At 35.3% G+C, this 26,551-nt stretch overlaps 1 long non-coding RNA gene across 1 annotated transcript in view; it reads right to left on the bottom strand.

Annotated features, from left to right (window-relative positions):
* Positions 1 to 26,551, bottom strand: part of LOC119828281 — a 119,620-nt gene that overhangs the window by 15,843 nt on the left and 77,226 nt on the right. The window contains exon 4 of the long non-coding RNA XR_005287761.1: positions 5,442 to 5,476. This is a non-coding gene — a long non-coding RNA (uncharacterized LOC119828281). The remainder of the gene's footprint in view (positions 1 to 5,441; positions 5,477 to 26,551) is intronic.

Consider the following 26,551-nt stretch of genomic DNA (forward strand, 5'->3'; position numbering starts at 1 on the left):
GTAATTAGACCACTGAAGAACCGCCATACTGGTACAAATGACCTAGTAATTTGTGTCACCATCTCCCGGTCTATTATGATCCACTTTACTTTTGAAATATAATGTATCAGCAAACATATGAGAGTTATTTTATATTATATAGTGTTCAAAAATATGTTTGTACAAGAAATTTTATGTAATATATATGTTACTTTGATAATATTAAGTATACATTAATCCAAAATATGGGACTATATACTTGTATAGATAGGCACATCAGTCAGTTAGTCAGTGCATCCATACACACAAACCGCACCGATCACTTCAACTTTCCAGTCCCCAACTTGTCCAACGCCGTGTGTAACAATCTAGTGCTTTATTTAATACCTACATCCATAACCTACCCCACAGGGGCCAGCCTGCAGCCGGCGTCCGGCCTCGCCGGTCGGCAGATGTATCGAGTCAACATTACATATCTATAATCAACAATGTACTGGGTCCATACGGTACAATTGCGCAGTTTATTTGCGCAAACATATTGGTGGCGTAAGACGATGCTGTATTGGATGACGTGAGGCGTAATTACCAAGTAATGTCGTAGGGTATGGTCAGGTGACGGCAAAGCTAATACTGATAATATTGTAAATTAAAATGAATAGCTGTGCCTTCTAAATTATATATAAGCGAGATAAAAATAGGTGATAAGAGTTATATGCCCAACTGAAATATTTACTGTGAGACTTGCCATATTTTTAATGTTAACATTACGCAAGCAACTATTTCACTTACATTCACTTAGATAAACTCTCATTAATCTTTCATTAAATTGAGAAACAAACATCGTATGAATGCCTGCGGCAATTGTATACAAAGAGAGGAATATTGCTGAAATTTTAAATGTACTTCATACATTTATAAATACACACAGCATCAAGTCTGCGCAAACAATAGCACAAAATCCGGTTACCGTGTGGACTGAGCACAATAAACATTTAATAGGCACATTAAAATCGCACTGAGCACATACAGTTTATAGGAAAGTGAAACGTTATACCCGTTTTTACCAACCCCTTGCGTAAGGGGATTCCTGAGTGCGTTTTATGGGCCACATACGGGAATAAAGGCATCGTACGTTCCCATTATATGTTTTTTATAGTTATATCGATATCACTTGTAATTTTTACATAATACTAGCTGCGCCCCGCGGTTTCACCCGCGTAAGTCCGTATCCCGTAGGAATATCGGGATAAAAAATAGATGTTGGCCGATTCTCAGACCTACCCAATATGCTTACCAAATTTCAGAGGAATCGGTCAAGCCGTTTCGGAGGAGTATGGCAACGAAAACTGTGACACGAGAATTTTATATATTAAGACTAGCTGCACCCGGCAAACGCTGTTCTGCCTTACTCTGATCATTGAGAGGTATGAAAAATAGATGTTAGCCGATTCTCAAACATGCCCGATATGCACACAAAATTTCATAAGAATCGGTCAAGCCGTTTGGGAGGAGTATGGCAACGAAAACTGTGACACGAGAATTTTATATATAAGAAGATTATAAACCACCATCAGTTTATAAATCAATTTATCAGAAATTCATGAGATTTGTTCGTTGTTTGTTAACAAGAATTATTGTAGCAGTGTTATTGATAAAATAACGTAGTTAAATAAATTATGAAGAGACAAAACTACGTTTAAAATATAAGATTGCACTATTGCACATAAAGCTACATTTTAGGTTTTCCTCCTTGTCCAATATATATAAGAGTAATCACACAAAATCACCCTTTATATTAAATTTGTAATCCTTACTAATATTATAAATGTGAAACTAACACTTTCTGCCTCTACGTCTGTCTCTTCATCACGCCTAAACCGCTGAATCGATTTGAATGATATTTGGTCTAGGATTTGAGACTTGAAAGTATATGAGATAGTTTTTATACGGGAAACCCCAGGGGTACAGAGACAATGCGGGTATAACCCAGAAAATAACTATATTGTTAATTATTGTCCAAGCGGAAATCGAATTGTCATTCCATATTATTTAAGTTAATATTTGCTATGTTCCAACGTTTAACTATAGCCCGACCAAATTGGAAAGCCAACAAAGTGCCAAGAATAATAACTCCACTCGCTTTACCAGTCTCGCCATCATATTAAATGCCAAGGTAAAAGTTTAGAACACGAGGCCTTATATGCACCGCACTTTCATATGAGCTTTCCATATTAAAGATACATTGCATTTATTTCAACTAGAACGCGAACGGTTCTATCTTGGCTACAGTTAATATAACAATTGATTCATGTGATGGCTAAAACGAGACATTCTCCGAATATTAAAGAAATATTTCAATGGTCTAGTAGTTAGAAACAAAAGGGTTCATCATTTAATAGAAAGTAAGGGAATACTTTTTTTAATCAGCTTCCTTTTGTGATCATTTTCTTTTAATCATTTTGAGAACAATACAGCTTAATATTGAACGTTTAAAATCCATGAAAGAGTAATAAAGTTTTCACGTAATTGATGTCTCACGTTATCATTATTATGTATACAGATTAACTATGTAGAATTAAAATGTAAAAACGTCATGATTGGAAAAGAGAATATACAGAGTTACTTGCCGGCTCTTCACTGTAAAAACTGCTTTCCGAACCGGTGGTAATTTCAAAACTGTATTTAGACGATTTTATAAGAAGTGTAATTGAATAAATAAATATTTGAAATTTGAGTTTCTTTGATGAGAATCGGACAAAGGTGGCCGTCCTCACAAATTAAGTCGGGTTTTTTATGTCTATTTTATTAACTTGTTAAGAAAGCTTAACACATTAAAAGTTTTAATTTTGCAATATATCCATCACCGTTTACGACCGCTGCGCTGGTGAAATCATTGCATAAACTGTTACAAACTCAAAACAGATAATGAAACTGGGAGTAAATGTCACACAGAGCGGTAAATTTTTAAAATAACTCGTTTGTAACGCGCTTTAATGAATAACAGCTGTCCGCTTTAACAAAATAGCCATTACATATAAGTTGAAAATTATACAAGTATCTGAGCTATAATTATCTACTTTTCTTTTTGGGTATATCCCCTACTGTTAGCATTATCGTGAATACCAAACTTTTCAGAGCAGCGTGTACGCTTTGAAGAAAATAGCATCCAGCTCTAGCAGCATTCATCCTGATATCGAGTCAAATTTATCATCTATCATCGTCATTTAGGTTGGATCAAACTGCACATGGTGTGCAGATTTGATATAAATCGATTGAGTAGTTTAGGAGCCCATCACAGACAAAGAACGAAACACGTAATTCACATACATATATTAAGACAACTTTCGATCTCTCTCGGATTAGATCGAATCAAAATTATCCTACAACGGGCCAGTGTTGTAGCATATTCTTTTGATTCGATCGCTCCGCCGCCCGCATTTCGAAATGAACTAATCACCGACCCCCATTTATAGTATTTAAATCATAAATGACGTAGCTTATTGTTTCGTTTATACCCGGAATGGGGTTTATCAATGAGCCAGGGCGGATATGACTCAGCCTCGCGTCGGGGGTTTGTGTGTTCGCGATTATTCGGCCGGGTGACGTCATAGGGAACTTTAGTTAGCCATACTCCATCCCTCGCAGTCGCTATGACAATTTGACTCACCTAATTTTTGTACATGGCAAAGCTGCATTGACTAATGCTTTTTGTAGAATTGGCAAAAAAAAAATTAAGAAATAGAATTCCCTCCCTGCCACCATTTTTTCTCAGCAATACAACTTCTTCAAAGCCTAGGTGAATAGGCACCTTCTAGGTAGACGTGCACCCAAGTAGAACCACATCTCCGCTTGCCATTAAGTGGAATTATGGTCAAACGTCTGCCTACCGATTAAAAAAATATAAAAAATCCTATTTTTCTTATATGACAGGTGATAGAAATTCAAAGCCTAATGACAAATTAATTGCTCCGTCTCTGAATATTTGAAACAGTTGAACAGACAATTAACCTCTAACGGACTTTCAAGGGACCTCTTAAAAGTCACAGAACATGGTTGATTTAGCTGTTATTCATTAAATTTAATCGCACATGATTTCACAGACACCAACTAATGTCAAGAACCAATTTTTAAACAATGAATTATAGAGTTTCATGCTAGCAAACACAATCAAAGGACATTACATACTAACAACTATGACCTTACAAACTGCATCACAATTCACGTTACAAACACGCTCACAGAATAAGATGAATCCAATCCATCGCACTAGTGCTATAAGACAAAAACCGTAAACTAACGATATAAACGCCCCACAAAAGCATCTTCCACACGCACTACGAATTAACTCGAACGTAACACAGCAACATCTAGTTATAGAATCACAAAAAGATCGGTCACTTCCCGAACCGGCAAAAAGCTGATGGCTTTTTAATTTATGTGGGACTCCGGGACACACGGAAAAAACGGCGATAAAATGTCTCTAACGGTGATTGAGGCAGGTTGCACAAAAACCAACCCGTTTCGAGCCGTTCAGCGCGGGCTTTATTTATAGCGCCAAGGACTATTGCCGCTCCAGATGCTTGTCCTTATTTTAAGATGCATCTCTCTGAATACAGGGTGGGATTTTGTTATCTCACCACGAGGGAAAGTACTCTTAGTACTGTAGATAGAAATTTTTAATGGTCAATTTTACTGAAAACAAAATTCCACCGTGTATATACAGTGAAATTTCATAATGACATGTTGGCATTTAGAGACTTAGGTACTTTATTAGCCTAATAGACGAACCAGTGAAGTTAGTTACATTTAAAGTTATGTATGTGTTAATTTTTACTAAATAAGTAATTAGTTTTAAGGCGACCAATTCAATCCCTAATCTAATAAAATGAAAGATTGTTTGTTTGGATGTTTGTCCGTCAATCATGCTTAAACTACTGAACTGATTTTGATTCTCTAATAATTAATCACTCTTCGTCACAGCTATTGTCTCCTCTACAAAGCTATCCTCTGACGCAAAAGGTTTGTAATTAACTACAGAAATAAAGTAACAATACAACAACAAGTAACATAGGTACCAATCGAAACTCGATCTCACAACTATCAGAACTTTGTTCGATTAAAACCCACTAAATTAATTAACAAGTATATAAAATGCACTACATAAATTCTAAAGCATTGGTCCGATTACGAAATTTCTATCACCTATAAAGCCTGAGTGCTTTGGACCATAATTTATTACGATAAAAGGTATCGTGGGACACATCGGGCGTACATAAAAATAATAGTTACATATCGTGTAACTATTTATTTTATCTCCGTCTATCGCAGGTCACTAAGGAAGCGAGGTTATCCCCAACTATTCGGCTGATAAGAGCCCGCTACAACAGATTAAAACAGTTAAATATCTATGAAGTTAATAGAGTGCGTTCTAAACAAAATTTATTTTAATGGGAATTACTTACTTGGTATTCCGTGGGTATGTCACGGCGCCTTTAATCTGTAATAAAAATTAATCATTAAAGCGCGGCTATTTATATTAATTTTAGGCCAACTAATTACAACACATGAGTTTTCAAAAGGTTCCCATCGTATAATATATATAATATATATGACATGAAAAACTTTAATAACATGTTTTTATAAAAAAAAAACACTACAATTGAATAGAATTATGCCTATTTAGTAACAAATTTAGGGCGCATTTTACAAACCAACGCCCCAAAGCTCCCAATGAAACAGTTAATAAAAAAAGGAACGCCTGCGCAGTTTCCTTAATACTACGTAAGCTAAACAAACAAAAAAAAATATACAGTCGTCATTCCATCAATCCCATATGCGAATATGAATGGTACCCGGCGTTTAATAGCTACCCAGTAGTTCATTCATTCTTTAGTCATTCCGCGGTGACTCACGCGCATATCTTACTGGGTTACTGGAAATCTAATCATTTACATTGATACCGATAAATCTGAGTACCTATAGAAGTCGTTGTAAATGTTTTAGTGAATTTCCGTGTCCTCCTGCGTGATATGAGGGTGATGATAGGGTTTTTTTTCTTTACGGACAAGAAGACAAACAACCCTCCGGAACCCTTTGTTCTACGCTAATGATTTAACCACTGTACCGAAGAGGCGGTGTTCGTTACAAACGTATCTATTTTAAGTAAAACAATATTTTAAATTCTACGAAATTCTAGCGAAATAATGTTATATAACGTTAAGTTAGTGTTTGTTTGAGGATACTTATGGGTTTTACTGTATAACATAACTCAAAGATAACTTTAAATATTGTGTACAATTCTTTCGATTTCATTCGTTCTTTCGAAGTGAAGAAAATTCGTTTATAAAACGGCTCAGGTGTAGGTTTTTTCCTAATATTATATCTATGACAGGATTATAGCAATTAACTTAAAAAAAGATCAAATCAGTTTGCAAACAGAACAACGTATTTATATTTCTCTTACCTAGTACTAAATGGAACATAAATTTTCGTCCAATGCCTAATAAATCAATAATAATAATATAATTAATAGACACTGCTCAGATAACATGGGCCTAACTAAGACAAACGACCAATCCAAACATTTAATTTTACTCATTTATAAAATAACAGATCCAATTCTTCCCGCCAAATTGGTTTCCTAATTCACAAAAACATCTCAACATACAAGTCAGCAGCTGTCTCTCCTTTCCTATCTATTATCTTTGTTGTCGGAAGCCTTTCAACAGGTCTGTTAGTTAATTGGCCAATAATTATCGTAAAAGGGAGACCTTCGTTACAGACATCTTTTAAGAGATTTTAACGGGAACATTTTTATTCAGTCAGTCAGAATTTGCATCAGTTTTATAACACACCAGAAAAATCTTGGCTTCTTGTGGGTACAGGCTACACAATCTTAATTCCTAGGCTAGATTTTAAATGATAATACGTCAAATCTTTGAGATCAGACAAACTATACGCATGCTAATTATCCAGTACCAAATATTTCAGTAGGTCGCTCATAGAGCCCACAACCCTAATTAGTAGGTCAAGCCTAAAAATACACGGTCACATGATACCAAGATCATGACAAAAGCACGCGAGCCCCAATTAAAAGATTATGCTAACATTCCACCTCGCTCTGAATGGAGGAGTGTCATAAAACTCAATTGTGTTTTAGGAGGTCAACCTAATAGAGGCGGACCTTGACTCTGAACCAGTGAGCTGGTGCTGTCATTGATTATGTAACTGCGGACGTAAGACTCAATGTACATCCTGATATAATAAATGCGTATTTGAGTGAGAATTCGTTGCTTTGTTGCGATTTTTTTGATGTATCATTGTTCATCTTATTCAGGTGCATAATTAAAAATGTGCTTTATTATTTACCATACCATATTATTTCTTAACTGACCGCCTCCTTGGCACAGTGGTTAACGCGTGAGCGTAGAAACGAGGGGTCCTGGGTTCAATTTCCGGTGGGGACGCACAAAAAAAAAAATGTTTGGTCTGGCAGGACACAGAAGGCTGATCACCTACTCACCTACTTGTCCGTAAAAAAATCGATCAGTGAAACAGATGAACATCATCTGCCCATACCCCAGTAGGGGACACGGGACTTCACTTTTTATACACGTCAAGTTGTTTATCTACTATGGACTCCTAAACTGCTGATATGATTATATTAATTTTTGCACATTGTGTTCTATTTTGTTCAACTCGAAAGAATTGATAGTTTATATGTTAATTACGATAAATTATGACAATCAAGGCGCAGCGGTATCCATCTATTGATTAAGGGAACAAATAAGTCCACAATAATTTGTCTCTACGTTTTACTTAAGATTTAATTACTGTTTGAAATGTTCTAAGAGAAAATGAACCAAATTACCATCTACTGTTATGTTCATTCAAGACCTCTTTCCCAATGAGAATGTATATAGACCTATCTATTGTACCTAATGTCATAGTAACTATAGCAAAATGGAATCAAGTCAAATCGCTCAAATGGGATGACTAACGCCCCATTCCCGCCGAGGCTATAATTAGTATGATTATAGCAGTCTAATGATGTCACTAAACAACGAGCTCTGTTACATTTGATTCATAAAAATGCACGTTTCTAAACTTTAACCCGGTTACTCAGAAAGATATGTAAATAAATGCTGCGGTTCTCTGGATATATTGATGCTTTACTTTAATGTTCGATTGAAAGTATGGGAACATCCATACTAGTAATATAAATGCAAAGACTGTCTGTCTATCACGCTTTTACGGCCCAACTACGTTAACTTTCATTTTCACATGAAATTTTATACAAATTAAAATTTGAGATGAGGATAGTTGAAGGCCCAGGATCAAAAATCAAAATCTTTTATCACTGGGTCTTGGAAGATTAGTCACACCGTGTTTAAGTAGCTGTAGTAGGTACTACAAGGAAAACAGTGATTTCAAATTGTCTTTTCCTTATACCACTGATTGACTTTATTGGTATGACGTCATATATTAGTATCGTAAGTAACAGAGATTAATGATCACAATTTTTATTATTATCGTTATTATATCTAAATAGAAAGTAGACTTCGTACGTTATTAAAGCTTTCAGATTCATTAAGTAGATATCATTATTAAGTATAACATTTTTGATCGCCAAAATAATTTAACTGCCCTCAGTTTCAACCGCGGCAAAAGACTTCAAAATTTTTACATGACAGAGCAAGCCAAAGAGCATCGCTTGGTCATCACCACCCACGAACACAGGTAACTCCAGAGGTAATAAACGCTACAGGTGCTTTACCGTCCCTTCGGTGACATAATATACGCTCTCTTCTCGAAGGTGCCAATGTCGTAATCGTTTAGGAACATCCCCCAATTCAGTTCTATAATGAGAAAAAAATAGGGCTATTTTTTACGTGGGCACGTATGACCCTAGCTATCCCCTACCCCCTATCTTCGCATTGTAATTCTTGATCAACAAACTAATGATGTCTTTTAACCAGGAAACGTACTACACACAATGACCCTTTCGTATTATCGTACTCAATAATTTCTTTATTATACGGATATTTTATCCATATTTATGTTACGACGGAAAAGCAATCACAACAGAAGTCTAATAAACAAATGAATGTTTAAATATTAAAGAAAAGTAAAACTACCACAAATTCCAAGGATAAACCTATCTAATCTGGCAATAAATTTAATATATTTATGGCAGTTAACGAATGAATTACATAACGTCACCATGACGTAACACGCACTCATTGATTGTGAAACGGAATACTGAATCTAGTCTGTCTTTAGGTTAAACAATGTCGTTTGTTTTCATAAAAGTTGAGATCACGTTTAAAATAATATCGTTGGCTGGAAATACCGTATCATGTGCACATTGTCTGTGTGTTTGCGAGTTTTATTAAGCATCTGTAGATGTGTCTGAATCATCTATTGTAGGTACATTATTGTCAACATCTTTATTCAAATTAATTGCGGAGATTCCTAGAATAGTTTTTATAATATTTTTATCCTCTAACGTGTAAATTACATGCATATAATAAATTCCAGGAACAGAATCTTCAGGCTTCAGTTTGACGAAATTCTAGATAGTCAAATATTTGCCTATGCGATAAACGGTTACGATGAATTGAAATATCGGTTTTCAAATAGAGAACACGAAATTCAAGTTCAACAATGTTAATTCGACCGGTCACGTATGTTTCTATGTTAATTACAAGCGTGCCACAATAAAACGCTTCTAAACTGGCATACGAGTTAAATCAAATCATTTACAAAAAATCATACAACATGGAAATAATTCCACACAAATAAAGCTAGAACACATTACGCACACTTTCACCAGTCGCCAAGTAAAGGCAATAACGAAAAAAGGCCCAAGCACAAAATGCCACAACACGCATCCTCGCATTTACGAGCTTGCATTCTTTACAACGCTTCAATAATTCATAGCGACCCTATCGTTTTACGATTCCAATAAAGTCAGTACACATCGTCATTGCGTACCGCGATAGGGGGTGTACCCACGGTTTTGGGGCGCATGGAAACATGTAAAACTCAAGTTACGTCAGTTTGCTGTTTGCTGGTATTGTTTTATGGGTAACTTTCTGGATGCATCTGTGAGTACGTCAATGGAATTAATGCGGAATATAGATGCAACTGGAGACATATCGTGCCTCAACAAAAGCAGACAAGATTAGAAATTCGTAACTAGGAATTCATCCTGATTTGAATGATACAATTATTATATTTTATAACTTGTACTATAAAAACATATGATTCAAGTATATATAATTTCTGTCCAAATACAGAATAACAAAAAATGTGTATCCGATTGAAATAACAATGTTTGTATTAAAAAAAATGACATATGCTTTCTAAAACTTATTTATGTACATTTCTGTTTAAATTATATAATAAACGTGTCTCCACCCAATATTTATGACAAACTATAATGAGTATTGCTGAACATTATTATCTTACATATATCTCAAAGTACTATTTCAATATTAAAAAGTACACTAGAACCAGTTAAAACATGTTTTCCATATCGCTCTAATATAAAACAATATCTTATTCATTTAAACCCCAAATTCCAAGAACGTTAGCGCTGCAAGTTCATCACATACCGGAGTCGGTTGAAGCACACCATTCGCCTGCATAAGTAAACCGTCTATTATAGAGGTATTTGCACCTGCTGGACAAAGCCATAGAAATGACCTACGTATATTATGATGCCTATATCCGTCATAGTGTACGTTGACCTTACACTGGGGGCAGATAAAAAAACATAATGAGCAAACGTTATACCTCATGTGGTAACCAACAGCATGTGATTAGTGTCTATTTATACAAGCCGCTCGCCCAGGTTCACGCTGGCTTGTCCCTGGATAAAAAACCCTATGTCTTTTTATGTGCAGCTTTTTGATGAAACTTTCCAAACCATTTGAGTAGATTTTAAGTGCATACTAACAGACAAACATTCAAACTATCCAATCATTATCATTATCTATATATATTTGGTCCAGCATAAGTTTCTTTAAATATTATTTTTACCCACCTAGCAACACATTAGCTTCCCTGTCAGCTTAGCAACACGTTTGTCATACCTAATAGTTAATATCACATTTATATTCATTGCTAACAAATTCTTTTGAAACCCAGTAGCATATTTGTGACATATGTAGATGCGTCAGCAACGTTTAGTGTTTAAGTAGAAAAATTCTTAATTTTATCAGACTCCAGACTTCTTGGAAACATTATTCACACAAGTCCAAAATCTTATTAATATAGCTACAATTATTTATATGACACTTATGCTATACCTATCATAGCTTACTGACATCCACCTATTATGTTGCGGTCCCCCCTGCCTTTGCCTCTGGTACATTAAAATACAACAGTAAAATAATTTTTTAAAGCTGAGTACAGTTCCTGGCGTTACTATTAACGCCTAATAAAACAATTCTTTCAGACAGCCATAATAATTTCAGTGAAATTACATCAAGCACTCATCCAAGGCCCACACTTCAATCGATTCATTCATGTATGTCTACGCTTTCATAGATTCACTACTTTCCAACACTGCAACAGAAAAACAATCTATATCACAACAATTCGAACATATTTCCAGAAGAAACTTCTAGAAATTCCACCATATTCTCTGTACCCATTGAACTATACACCACCACCATGGACTTTGGACCCGACCGTCTGACTCAAGCCGCAAACCACGCATTCCTAGAACACGCACGCCGGAATGTCGCCGTCCGGTTATATAATTAGCTAATTACCGCGAATTGATTACATGCCACGCGCTCCGGTCACATGGTGACAACTTTATCGTGGCTGTACCAGCTGCACATTGATGCATTTTCAGTAATAGCGGGCAACTGAGCTGGTGGTTCCTATGGTAAGCGAACATCACTACCAATGAACCGCCGTGGCCACTGCAAATGTTCGATTTTATAGAGTAAATAATATGAAAGGAGTGATGACGGGAATCAATTAACTGGGAAGAGTGAAGACACGGATACAAGCTTCGGTAAAATGGAAGATCATTTACCGATCGTCACACAGTAGAATGCTATTTCACGCCCATCTTCTGTGGAAGTGTGGTACCTTTCTCGGCGCGAGGTAGGGCCTATTTTATGCCAATGCGTACTCGACACCCACACTTAAGATCTCTTTTCCACTCTCACTCAATAGATACGCTAAACACAAGTAACTTATTTCCTAAGAAAAAGTTGAATACAGTAATTCCACAGATGGTGCTGCAATTTTTTTGAAATAAGCAGCATGTTTTTGATAGTCTCTTCAGTGCGAACATCCCATTTTCAAATACATTCGAAGTCTGCAATAAAATAAATATCATACATGAATAAAACAATGCTCAATTACGATAACAACTTCAAAAATAATCTCAAAACAACGAAACCCTTGCTTCTTGACAAACCCAAAATATTGAGATCCAATCTAGTGCCAATTCATTTATAAACATCAATCACACAGACACCTGAAAAAAAAACGAACGAGAAATTCCGCTACACTACAAAAACACCCTTCTTTACTTTAATGTAGGTACCTACTTCAAAAACCATTGCCTTAAGGACCGTGACTAACAAGCTCAATTTCGCGATCATAGAACCAAATGCCCGGCCGGCACGCACTTTACCGTTTTTTGTGCAAACACATTGTTGTTGTTAAAACAATTAATCGTCGGTGAAGGTACCTCCAGCCGTTTAACACGGTTTGTTAGGTCCGCTCTTAATTGGTGCAATAGCGGTTTCATTCGTAAAGGGATCTTAGAGTTCCTATTTATGTGTGTGTAATTGTTTCTAGCCATGCTTAAGCGAGGGCATAATTAGAACCTGCCATCAAGTTATTCGTTCTGAAGAGTTTCTTTCGCAGGATGCAAAGTAACATGACGGAGATTACAGGAGAATCAAAGACAGTGATTAATCAGAAAATTTGCATTTTGTCATATCACCGTGATTTCGTAGTTCTTTTCCTAGGAATTTCGTGAAATCTCTGATATTATTCGTGAAATATCCAAAAAAATTCGCAGACGACGGAACTCCTTGGGATTTTAGTCGGTAGGAATCCGACATAACCCACGCGGGCCGTGAGTATCTAGAAATCTAGGCAAGATTTCACCACTACAAAAGCAAAACCAAAACACATTCATCAATGTGACTAGTTATAAATATAGACGGAACATGCATCAGCATATTGGCCATAATCAAATGGGCCAATAATTCCCACCAATTGCAAATCAATACCAAAATAAACATTCACCATCGCCCAGTACCCCACAGTACCCACATACATACTCACATCAAACACATTTGAATATCATTTAAAACCATTGCGGCCTTGAACTGCGCCGCTAGCTAAACATGAATCATTTATCACATCCGAATATTTGTATGATGTACGCGAAGAAATCCACTGAAGTGTTCATACGTACATTTCGAAGTAGAAGTGACTTCGATGATTATGGCGATAGGATTTAGATACTGATGCCGGTGCGAAGTAATAACCGATGTATGTATAGTTACTTGAAAATAAAAATTCAATCAATAAATTATCTTGAGATTATATTTTTACAACTGCCTGTTTTTTTCACATCTTGATTGGGTTTTTTAACTAACAGACGACTCTTGTTGTTTTCTTTTTCATGTAAGAGCGGTCAATCAAGCTGGTGCTGCACCTGATAGTAAGCAATCACCACCGCCCATAAACATTTGCAGATGTAGGGCAAACGGGTTGACAACAGTAATAAAAGAAAAGATTAGAAGGTACCGTAAGGTAAAGGAACCAGGCAAAAGGGCTTCCAGTTCCCTCACTCATCGTACGAAACACAATCGCACTTATATTGCATAACAACACCATATTAATTATGTATCCGTCTTATCACAATAATACCATGACACTGAATAAATTCAGCGACAGAAAATTTACTCATGATAATGGGTCGTTAATGACGTAAGGTTTATGTTACCAATTATAATTATCATTTAAAGTAATAATTCCATGTGCGTATTGAACCAAACCGGATGGGTCTAGACGCTTTAGAATTTTGAGGAAAAACAATCCGCAATTACAATGTAAACGAATCTAAAACAAACTATTAAAAATGAACGTGACACCAGACGTTTTTACGCTAAAACAAGGCGAGTTAAGTAAACCCTTTGTTGTGAATAGGAAGTGCGACGACCTTGAGTTTCTAGTGCTACAATAAACGAAATAAATGAAAAACGCCAATTTAGTGCGCGCTTGTGAGGCCACTCGTAGGGCGAACCTCCGGAGGCCTCAGAGAATCGTGAACATATTTGTATGAAGGCATTTAACGATGCTATTAATATGTACCTACAACGTTTCGCTTACCAATGTACCGCACATATAGTAACAAATGAACTCATGTATAAATTGATTTCAAAACAGTTTCGCTTAACCAACCATCATAAATAAGTAAGTCTTTTTTATCGTAAACATAACTTATATTATAATGAACAAATAATCCATTAATTTGTATGTTTAGACACTAAACATTTATCGACAGAACGAATCTCTGGCTCAGTCATTAAATATCCATCATATTACACAATTACACATATTCAAGAAACTAAGCCGATAACATGACCAAACATTAGAGTTACCATTCCACATTAAATCTGCATACACCTAACATCTGCGCTGTTATATCGCACACAAATTTTTAAATTAAGTTCATTATAATCTCGGATAAACTTGGAGGAGAAAGTGACGGACGTCTAGTCAGGCAGTCTGGTGCCGCGTGAGCCGGGGGTGCTGTGGCGCGTTCGTATGCTACAACTGGTTCTAAGGCACGTGATTTTACATTAACCTAGCCCTAGAGCATCTGTAATATGAGCAATTTCAAGAATAGAAATCTGTTATATAAAAAACGCAAAAGATTGTTACAAATCGTGGCAAAATTTTTGAATGCATTTAGATAAAACTTAGCGGTGTAAATCATGTATTAGAATAACCCATGAACTGAGGATTTTTTTTTCTCATTTATAAAAGCATTTCAATGCTATAAAACTAAAAATTAAACCCATAAACTATTACAATCACAGGCATCAATAAATAAATCTTAATTTAGTATAAAAAAGGGAAACACTTTTTTTTTAACTTGGCAAAGTCGATTTTTTATGTTTTATAATTGATGTTGCTCTGATATACAATGTACAGAAATACTTGTCTCATTTCATAAATAACATCGGAATTCGAAATAAACCAAAAAAACTGAACAAATTCCATCACTCGCAACAATCTTCAATTCAATACAATATATAAATTTTATTTCCTGGAAAATCAATCGTCTATGACTGACGAAAAAATCGATTTCAAAGTGAAACATCATTTAATTGCAAAAACTTCAGTCTTATTTTAGCTCGGTCGTGCATGAGTACAACTTCTGGGAAATAATACTTTTCGATTCGAATCAATTTATATTTGTTCGTCGAAACGTGTGTCTCGCAAAACCTATTGAGTACAGTTAACGTCTTTGTAATTAAATCTGACAACAGATATCAGAGTGAAGTTATTTTGGTTGCGGCTTACGACACCGTTTTATTGGCTTTTCTTTGATATTTTATACGAGAGAATTTTTCGTTCACCGCTATGTCACCTAGATGTGTAATAAATACCATTTTTTCATTTTTTTTTCTTTACTTATGTCGTTGAAGTGTACAATTACATTTTTATTTAATACTAGCCGTTCGTCCCAGCTGCATCCGTAGAAAATAATATCCTACTAATAGTATAAATGCGAAAATTTGTAAGGATGTGTGTGTGTTTGTTGCTCTTTCACGCAAAAACTACTGAACCAATTGCAATGAAATTTGGTACGTAGATAGCTGGACAACTGGAATAACATATAGGCAATTTTTATCCCGATATTCCTACTGGATAGGAACTTACGCGAGTGAAACCGTGGGGCGCACCAAGTAGCCTATATAGCACTTAGGCATCACGTTCAAATCCAACGTTGAAATAATTTTTGAAATCTATATAGCAGTTCCTGAAATTGCCCCCTACAACGTCACAAACTCACAAATTCACAAACGTTACCTGTTTACAATATTAGTATAGATTAAATCTTATAATTTACCATTTAACTATCTCTTACGAAACACCAAACCTTACTACAAGCACTAAATTCGATATAGTAACACGATTTAGCACAAAGCCTAGGTATGCGGGTCAGTTAGTCGAATGTCTAGCTAGGTCTCAGGTGGTGGGCGACCTTGTACCTATTTAGGTGATTGGCCGTGCCTGTACGCTGACTCAGGCGCACCCACGCTCGGCAGCTGTCACCTAATATATACTTGAGTTCAACCAGCATGCCCAAATATGGCGCGAGATTCCTTGGTGTCAATCTGAAAAAGTATGTAGATCGTAGATCAATAGATACAACTAGCTACGGCGAAACAAGGATCATAATATACCACCTCACACTTCAATAGAAAGTGCTATGTAAATAATTTCTGAGAATTAACTTTCTAAGTAATTATAAATATACAGAACATCGTGAAGGAAACAAATTACACAAAACTTTTTATCGAGATCATTGCATATTGCCTTCTAGTTTTTGGTTCACATAAGCGTACAAATTGTGAGAACGTGTACTCTCAAAAGAAACATTAAACTGATCGCCGCACAAGTTAGACGTCTCTTTTAACCGACTTCAGAAAAAGCAGAAGGTTCTCAATTCAATTGTGTTTTTTTTTTTATTTTGTTACTTTACAGCATTTTACTGGGTGGGCCGATTTTGATGATTCTTTTATTTGATAGTCGATACTAGTATCCCATAATTATGTTCAAATAATAAAAACGCGTATTACTCACAGGATAACTAAGCTAATACCCTTCAAGAATGCAAGGAAGCAAGAGCGACAAATCAAGACATTGATATGCAAGAAAAAGATAACGAGATGGGGGCAATAACCAGCTCGCGTCACTCGCTCGCGTTGAATGATGTAATGCCGTGTTAATTTATTCAGTTTTTCATATCCTTAGCATTTATTTGTTTTCGAATAATTTGCAGACAAAAAATCATTCATTTATTGTAAAGGCCCGTGTATACGCCGCGCTCCGTGACCACCCGCGTACACCTTCATTTAGTCGAGTAATTTTTGCGTAAATTTGTAACTTTTTGTTATTCCGCCATTTCATTCATCCGATTTGAAAGTGCCGATTCGGTTGATGTACTGGTTAGTATTTACTAAACCCATTCACTACTAGAACAACATTACATCGTGAATGTGTTTTTATATAAAAACGCGTATTTTTGTGACTTGTCTTTATATCGTGTTGTTATTTTGTTTCGGAGAAACGAATGATGCGAAAGGTTAAAACCAAAAAAGTATAATATATGTTTATCGTTTATCTTATTATATGTATATGAATAGAAATATAGTGAAACAAAAACAAAACATATACCTAAGACGCCCAGCCAGCTTCTCACACATAGCTATGTGAAAATCGTAATAAACAATCAAACGACTTTAATTAAAATAAGTAATACATTAGCCGTAAAAATTAATACATAGCTATAAAATTACATATTATTAAAACCTTTTTGCGTGTTAACATCGCACTTATTATAAATACTTTTTTATAGCGCTACTAATTAAAATATTCTAGCCTCGACTACAATGAGTAAAAACACTTATTTTTCATTAAAATATAAAACATAGTGTAACGAAACAATTTTCTAGACGCCTCTGCCATTGTTTGTAACGAAGTATCACCCTTCATAGATATGAAGGATTAGGGCTAGCAATTACCGGTGTTATTAATTTATTTAGACATTTTTATTCAATGTGTAAAGGGTTTGATAGCAAAAAAGAGGATAATCCCAGATCGGTAACGTAAAAACAATGTATTGTAAAATTTATTTTTAAACTACCGTCCATTATTCAGCAATAACATAAAATAGGGAACTACTGGCTAACTTTCAAACTTTGGACACATCTGTGATCCCGGAGTGCTATACGTTATAGCTATCATGAGCGAAGCCGAGCTGGACGGCTCGTCAACTATGAAATTATACATCAATCACAATGTAACACATATCAACAACCTCAACCCGAAAGCCACATCTCCACTCCATTACACTCCATAAACGTTCGCAACAAGAAAGTGCTCCGTATTATGCATCCCTTAAAAAAAACCGTGTTTAACAAATCACTGGCAGCCCTAAGGCGCCCACCGTCACGCTACACTATGCCGGGCGAGGCGGTTGCGCAAACGCGCGGACGTGCAAAAAGCACAGAGCAACGCCCGCGAGATCGCCCTTGAACTTGAACGACACGTGCCGTTCTACGTACTGTCCACAATTATCTAGCACCTGTGGAACTAGATAATGGAGCAATTAGGGCTGGCCCTTGAGTGAAATCCGATGAAATGACAATGCCAACAAGGCGTCGCAACTTTGCTGCATGACAGATGTCAAATCGCGGTAACATTACTCGATGAGTTAGCGCAGCACATAACAATTAGTGGACGGTACGATTACAAAAAAAAATATGCAAATATGAAATAACAATAGTTCTAGTGAATAATATAATATTTTATGTAGAAAACTTAGATCTAAGATGTAGATAGGTGCAATCTAAATAATTTATGGTAGAGTCAAACAAAATATTTGTGGAAAATTTGGAACGATAATAATCTAACACCTGCAGAAATAGATGATAATACAGCAATTAAGTCGGAACAAAAAAACGTAAAACATAACAAACGTTACTGGGAAAGCGAACGTAAACAAGGTAACTAGGTGCATTCTGAATGAATGTTACGTTTGCTTAGAACCTATTTGTGAATGTGAAAAATTTAAGAAAATTTGTGAGGGAATAATAAGGAAAATAAGGTATTGTATCTTTTGATGATAAGTGCTGACGAAAACATAAAATAATAAAATGATTCAACTAAAAGTAGCAAACAACGTGAATTCTGAAAATAAAACAACAATTACCAGTAACGTTTCGTTAAAAATCTACTTCAATGCAGTTTAGAAGGAGATTGACAAAATAAACTATGAGCTACTCTAACGTTTCACGTTAATAAGAGGTCGCGTCAACGACTTACCTTTTACTTGTTATTGACGTCAATTGCAACCGAAAGCAGTTGTGGACGTAAGCGAATAATTTACACAAATCTTTGGTTAACAAACGAAATTAGTAAATAATAACAATAAAATTTTAAATAGCCATAGTATCAAGAATGTCAATCATTCTTGTTGTATCTAAGTACAGAATTTAATGTCAAACAAATCAACGCTGAATAGCAGCGGACCTCATTACTCAGGGAGGCAAATCTCGAAAAGCAATCTAGCTAAGACGAAACCGAACAGGCCGAAATGTAGACCAGGCCTCAGGGTATCGAACCCGGAACCAGTCGCAGACGGTAAATATTCTGAAAGTGAACAGTGCACTTTTTATTTAAGACACGTGTCGCGACGAGTTATCAAAAATAAGACGTGATGCTATTCAGTCGAGTTGTTTACTATTTGCCAAAACTATGACGGTCAATTGAGCGTTTTGGTTGGAATACAAAGTGTGAAAAACTTCGGTGTGATGACCCAATCGCGAGCTAAAGTTTAGCGGTTGTAAACAAAAAGTGTATTCATTATCGGTCACTCTATGACTGTGCGCGATTAGCGCAAAGTTGCCTGTCATGCGGGCCTCCAATTTTAGACGAGGAAGCAAGAAACAGTGATAGATCTGCTAAAATACCTCATTCTATTCCAGCTTTATTAAACTGCAGTATTTATCAACAGAAAAAAAGTATAACTATACGTTAGGCTTAATGAAAATTGAACTTGATTATTTGCAAGCAGCATTAGACAGTTTCTGGAACTTGCGTTACAAGTGATCTATTTCATAAGTTATTTACCCTGTGGTTTTGGCAAGTGGCTCTGCGAAGTCTATGAACTGATATTATGTTTTGTTTGACTTGGCCGGAACACGGAAACGATGCATGTCTATTTAGTGTTTCAAAGGATATAGAATATGTATATGCCTGTAAGCATTTCATTTTAGTCAAGTCAAGTTCCGGTAATTTGATAATATTTTAGGATCATCTATATTCGTCTCTTAGTTTTATTCTCATCACTTTCTTGCAGTATTAGTTTTTAATCTCTATTTTTGAGAAGCACTTTCATTCCTAGTTATATAAGTTATGAACTAAATTACTATAAAGTTCCAAATCGATCAGAAAACCGTGGTAAAATCTAATAAAGCAACTGAATCTAACAAAAGAAAATCAAATTTTTCTTTTTCTTACTAAGCAAAAAACGTACGTATATCTATCTACATACAGTGAAGATATGCTGTCACGGAATGTGACGATGTGTGAAATTCAAATCACCAATCCTTCATTCTCTCACATTAATTTACGACGGCTATTATAAATATGACAGATAATATTTGTTTTTTTTTCTTTTTAGAGATCATAAACAAATCGCAACAGAACATTGCTTTTATGTTAAAAAGTAGCACGTCCATTGGGCGGGTATATTTCATAGTAGACATCATAATATTGGCAATCATTCAGACGGATGAAATCTATTTAAGTTCATTTATAAATACTTAGTATATTTTTAGATTAAGGTGCGTTGCCAAAATCACGTGTAATGCAGCCAACGGTTAAAGAAACCCGCCGTCGGGTCAATGACCACTGTGTCTAGAAATTTGGAAAGTAACCAAAATCACTCAAAATATAATTCATAGGAAATACGTCGTCTGCGACATCACTGTTGTCTGTCCCTTCAACGATCACTCGCCCCGTTTGCTTCGGTTACCAAGAGGAACAAATTAGTCACCACTTGATATTTCAACAAACATACGTGCACGTCAAGTGCAGTAATTATATTAAAATTAATTTTACAGCTATCATAACGTTGTTTTCTTTTATCCTAAAGCCAAATGTTATTTCATAAAGTAATTAGGAATATTTAAAAAAAAGAATTAAAACAATGGGATCCTGATCCAGCTATTCGTATAATGCTTATTAAGAAATAACGAACATTTATACGAAATGCTTATGTTTGTGAAAGCTTAATAAAATCGATCAATATGCGTAACGAATGAGACCCAAGCTACTAAGAATAATTAAAATGGTTATCTTAAAATCGAAAATGTAAGGGAAATAACATAACACTATAAAATATACTTCCACCACAATCTTCATACAAATAGCTTTGGAGAAAAGCAAATACGAAACTGGAGTAGATACAAACATTATTCAAATGTAATGAATATAGAACAAGCGTATCATTCGGCCATCCTTGAACTCGATATGATCGAACTAAATATATTTTTAATAACATCGATCCAAGGACGTCAACGTTTATAAACACGCTCAGTGCCAAGGCTGCGGTGAAAAGCATACGATTGTTTATTATCATTTCAGAATCAAAGCGCCGTCGCATTGCTCGTAAATTCGTCCTGGAGCCTCTCACGTGGCTTGGAGCTCGGCCAACACCAGCATCCTAATTTTTACGGGCGTTGCAGTTTTAAGTTTCTAAGTAAAAGTTGTTTTCTGCGGCTTGCAGCTGAACTCGGTGCCAAAATTGTTGGGGCTTCTTAATCAGCTCTCTGTGATACGACTGTAAAACATTTTGATGGAGACACCATTGAGTCACGTTTATTTATAGTAATAGAATCAACCGTACTGCATTCGCCGCAATGCTTTTCTTGCTTAGTCATGACAAGTAAGAAAACGGTTATCTATAACATACTATGCTAGAACAATATTCAGCATTTCCCAATGTATTATTTGATAAATAAAATAGATTTTGTTTCACATTTTACGCCATATTCTGTTATCGTTGTCTAATATCATTATAATGCACTAGAAACATAGTAATAACATCGAAACCGGTACAGAAATTCACACAAAGACATGTACAATTTAAACTCAATATGACCTTATGTTTGCTTGTCTACTAAAGACCAACCGAAACATCTGCCACCAACTAGATTCGATCATAATTAAAAGCCTTCCTTGATCCAGCGACACCCACATAAAACGATATAATCAGTGAGCACCGACAGTCAACGACAGGTTCCAAGATTGTGATCGGGGCAACATTGTACGATCCAATTACACGTCGCGTGAATATTAAAATTTGTTTTTGATCCCTTAACGACAACATACATAGCGCACTTCGAAATATCCGTTACTTTAACGCGCTCTTCCCTGAACATTTGTTAGTATTACCCGGAAATTTCAACTTCGGAGGATAGTATTTATGCAAATGTTTCGATACGGGCTAAGCTGCCCATATCGTATGCCCATAAGTACCCACGCGGAAGATTATTTTCAATGTTTATAATACGGCCAAAAAGCATACCTGAAATGAAATAAAATTTAATCGAAAATACGAAAACGAAAGTGAGGCTATCACGTACATACTTCTTAAGTTAATTGCTTCCTTAATATTTATTATCTCATTAACAATTGTCAAAATAGGCAATGCATTTAATTGGGATTCATATCGGCATATTGTATCAATCGGCTTGTAATACCAATTAATGTTCCACTTAATTCATCTCTTGGTATCGTAAACTCATTAATTCGTATATCGGTAAGCCACATCCTTTTAGGACGGAGCCAATTTAAATTTAAGGAAAACGAATACGCCAGAGCTATACGACGAGTTAGAATTGCGCTAACAGTGGTACTTTCTTGGAATCCACGTAGAACATCTATTTGAGGTGCTAACCATGTCACGGTCTAAGCACTAACTGCTTAAATGTATCTATTTTGTTTAAGCAAACCATTCCGTCATTTGAACAAATTATAAGGAGTGTTGCTTTTAACAGTTATATTTTAACTTATACTTATGAATGTTAGCGTTGGAACCAAACCAATCTCAGTGAGAAGCTATTATAGTAGACTTGTAGGTAAATATAGGATATAATTATTATATCTGTATCTATATAAAAAATCAATCGAGTTAAGAACCTGAAGTCTATAAGAACATAATCAGTATTGAATTTTCTTTCTTATTTTGATAAATTGAAGCCCCATAATTTGTTTGTTGTGTTTATGACAGTGGCATATCGTTCAATGCTATTACATAGCTTAATCTTCAATGTTTCGTTTCAAGTGATATCCTCTCATATATTATGTTTTTTGTCATATGTAAAGAACATATGTTTCAAAAATTTATGCGGAATATTAAATCTATACTTACTATACATTATTTATAATTTCTAAATTTGTGACGTCATAGTGGGTAATATCAGGAATGACTGGACTGATTTCAAAAATTCTTTCACCGTTGAAGTTTTTAATATATGTATTAACAATCTAACAGTTTATTACTCCTACAGCCTAATCGCTAAAGAAAAAAGAAAAACGTTCACAAGCCAACCATTTTTGGACTACAGCTATCGAAAGATGTTTAATTTAAGTAAATCATCTACAATTAAATACATATACATTCCAAATATGTACGTCTATTCAGCACACAATTTAGACATGAAAACATGTCCCAAAAATTGCGTATTAGAATGAACAACAATTCTTTATTTGCTTCATTTAAACAAATACACTGCGTCTATAATAAATTTTCGGCAAATAAAGATGCATATCTAGTACCGAGAAATAAGTATGACGAACCTTTGTAATGGCAACGTTCTCTACGCCCAAGTCCTTATTCCGTCGTTTCTAACAGATACTCGGTTCAAGTGAAACGTTGTAAGTCCTTTTATAGTTAGAAGAATGTGAACTTTATGCGACGAGAATAGGAGCGATTGTTGCTGATGCCGCGACACTGGTTTTGTGTTAGATTTTTTCGCGAATTTCGTGTTTTCGGTCAAAGCCGCGACCTTGGGGACGGTCGGTACGCCCTTGACCGTAGTGTCAAACCACGTACGCCATAAAGTATGGTGCGAATTACGCACACCGCATACATTCACGCCCACATCAATGTAGACGCTGACAAAATGCATTATGAGAACGTGAGTACATTGTATTTATTGCAAGTGTGAATCAGGAAACGGACTTCCGTTATAAGGCACTATTGGTGTGAATGTGTGATATTATAATTTATTATTGCATTATGTCAGAGATACCGACTCCTTGCGGCGACATTGTACGATGAATATCAACTACAGTCTCTGGCAATCTCACTTATGTCGCTTTACCTCGCGACCCGCCTCGACTTCAATGAAGCAATGTTGCATACATATAAAACTTCTTCTTGAATCAATCTATCTATCAATATAAAATACATCAAAGCTGTAACGTAATTCAAAGATCTAAATAAAGATAGACATCGCAAAGCGTTTACATTATGTAGCGATGAATAACCCAAAAAGTTTAAGCATCGTACTATTTGCACCGAACGTGTTTCCCAAAAAGCAATTCGTGCTTTCTTTACATTATTAATAATACAATAACTTTATGACGTTATCATGAGGCTTAGTGCCGTTTTAGAAACCGCTATTTTAAACAATGATTAAAGTGCACTTTCCGAAACCTTGACGCAGATTTCAGAGCCATTTTATCCTTCAGCGGCGAAGTGTCCTTCGACCTGCCGACCTTACATAATAAGTTGATGGATACATATTTCTTGGTGTTTCACACGATGCATGTAGCATAGCAAATCTCGCATATACACTAGCCTCTATACAGATTTGCTTTACCTATATTCTGACAGTACAATAATGTCTGAAGTTTCTGAGTTCCGAAACGGATAAACTCCAAAAACTTCGAGCGTGTAAGTAAAAGTTGCCTTAAGGCCGGTATTAATTCAGGTGTAAGACAACCCTTATCTGCTATAAGAATTATCTAACTTTACGTTTAAGCTCGAATTTTCATTTATATTATTAAAAATAATGCATCATATATATTAGCTAGAAAAAACTGTGTTAATGTTTCGCTTGTCCGTAATGGTTTGTATTGTTCGTTCGTATTCATTAAAAATTATTTATAAATACAATTATATTTAATTTTAATAGCATAACAAGCAAATACATCATTATAATGAAGCAAAAAATCAAAAATATATGATATAGCTTCATATAAAATACAAAAAACTGGTTCAACATACTCGTAAATAATTAGCGGCCACAAATTACGACACAACCTGAAAAGTCTGGTACGCATTATGTAATGGCTTTTGTTAGACGAAATGAGTTAAGTTGTTGAAGCTTTCACCTCCTCACACAAGTATGTACGCATTAACATTTTTAGGTATTAAATATAGCCGTCTGACAGTTTCAAGGTTTTCCAACGAATTTAATTATTAAGCGTAATATTTTTAGAGTTCCGTGCCGAAATGGTAAAACGGGTCATTATTACATTCTTACGTATACAATGAATGGAAAGTTCTACAAATTAATTATTGTTCTTGATTTGTACCTTTTAAAAAATCTTTCAAATACCCCATCGACCCTACAGTTTACGCTAGTTCTACAACTATTAAAACTATTTTCACAACATTTTTAGGGCAAATATTTTCTAGGCCATTTACTAGTAGACTAGAATCTCTTCGTACTAAATATAAATCGCATATTTACAACAATATTACATTCTCTAGCGAGTGCTGCCAAATAATTTTATTTGAAGTATATCGTAAACTAGGAATCCATCAATCTATCTACCCAAATCTAGATCTCAGATCTTTACTGTATTTTTAACAAGTTTTGTCATAATATTGTTTTAAACTCGGCGTAGTAACGGGCTGACAAGGAATTTACGTTTCTCGACAAACAAAATTTGGTTAGCAACATCTTAGCCAATTTTCACAGCGATGTTTATGTATGTTTATACATATCGCTAGCGATCCGCTACGAATTTGCACAGTGCCTATTATTCATATTATAATATAATATGTATAGTAATACATAATACATATACATCTTCCTCTTGAATAACACTAAAATTCCGTTTTGCAGTTTTAAAGATAAAACCATACAAATATAGTAACAGACAGCGGACAGCGATGTTGTTTTATATATAGTATACTATAGTTACTATAGTTTTGTATTCGTTTAAGTTTATAGTAATATTTATGAGTTTCTTGCCAAAGCGATCTTACGAGTCAGAGGTAATTTAGAAATTAGCTTTTCAAAAACGCTTATAAAAGTTTACACGAACAAAGACACAATCACAACAATGAAGATTTTCGTTTATTGTTAGCCAACCCTATAATACATCAACATACATCCATCTATTAACATTCAATAGTAAATGTAATCTCCAAATAAGAATACATGCGCCGTTTTCAACGCTAACCCAACCTTACACATACAAGACCTACGCCTATAACCACAATATTTACATTATTTACTTTCCAATTGATCAATACAAACACATAAAGCATAGTAAATAAAGAAAAATGAAAATACACAACGGTACACATGTAACGTTTGCGAACGCCACTGCAAAAACTGCAGGTGGGCACAAAAACGCGTCTGCAATCTAATGAAGAACTGTAAGGGCATGTATTAATTAGCCGGCGTTCAGCGGCGCGTGCGCACGCTATGTGGCGCCGATCGGTGGCCAGGGTTTGTGCGACTATGCGGATATGTTA

Source organism: Zerene cesonia, chromosome 7 (assembly GCF_012273895.1).
Source record: "Zerene cesonia ecotype Mississippi chromosome 7, Zerene_cesonia_1.1, whole genome shotgun sequence".
In the NCBI taxonomy this organism is placed as follows: domain Eukaryota; kingdom Metazoa; phylum Arthropoda; class Insecta; order Lepidoptera; family Pieridae; genus Zerene; species Zerene cesonia.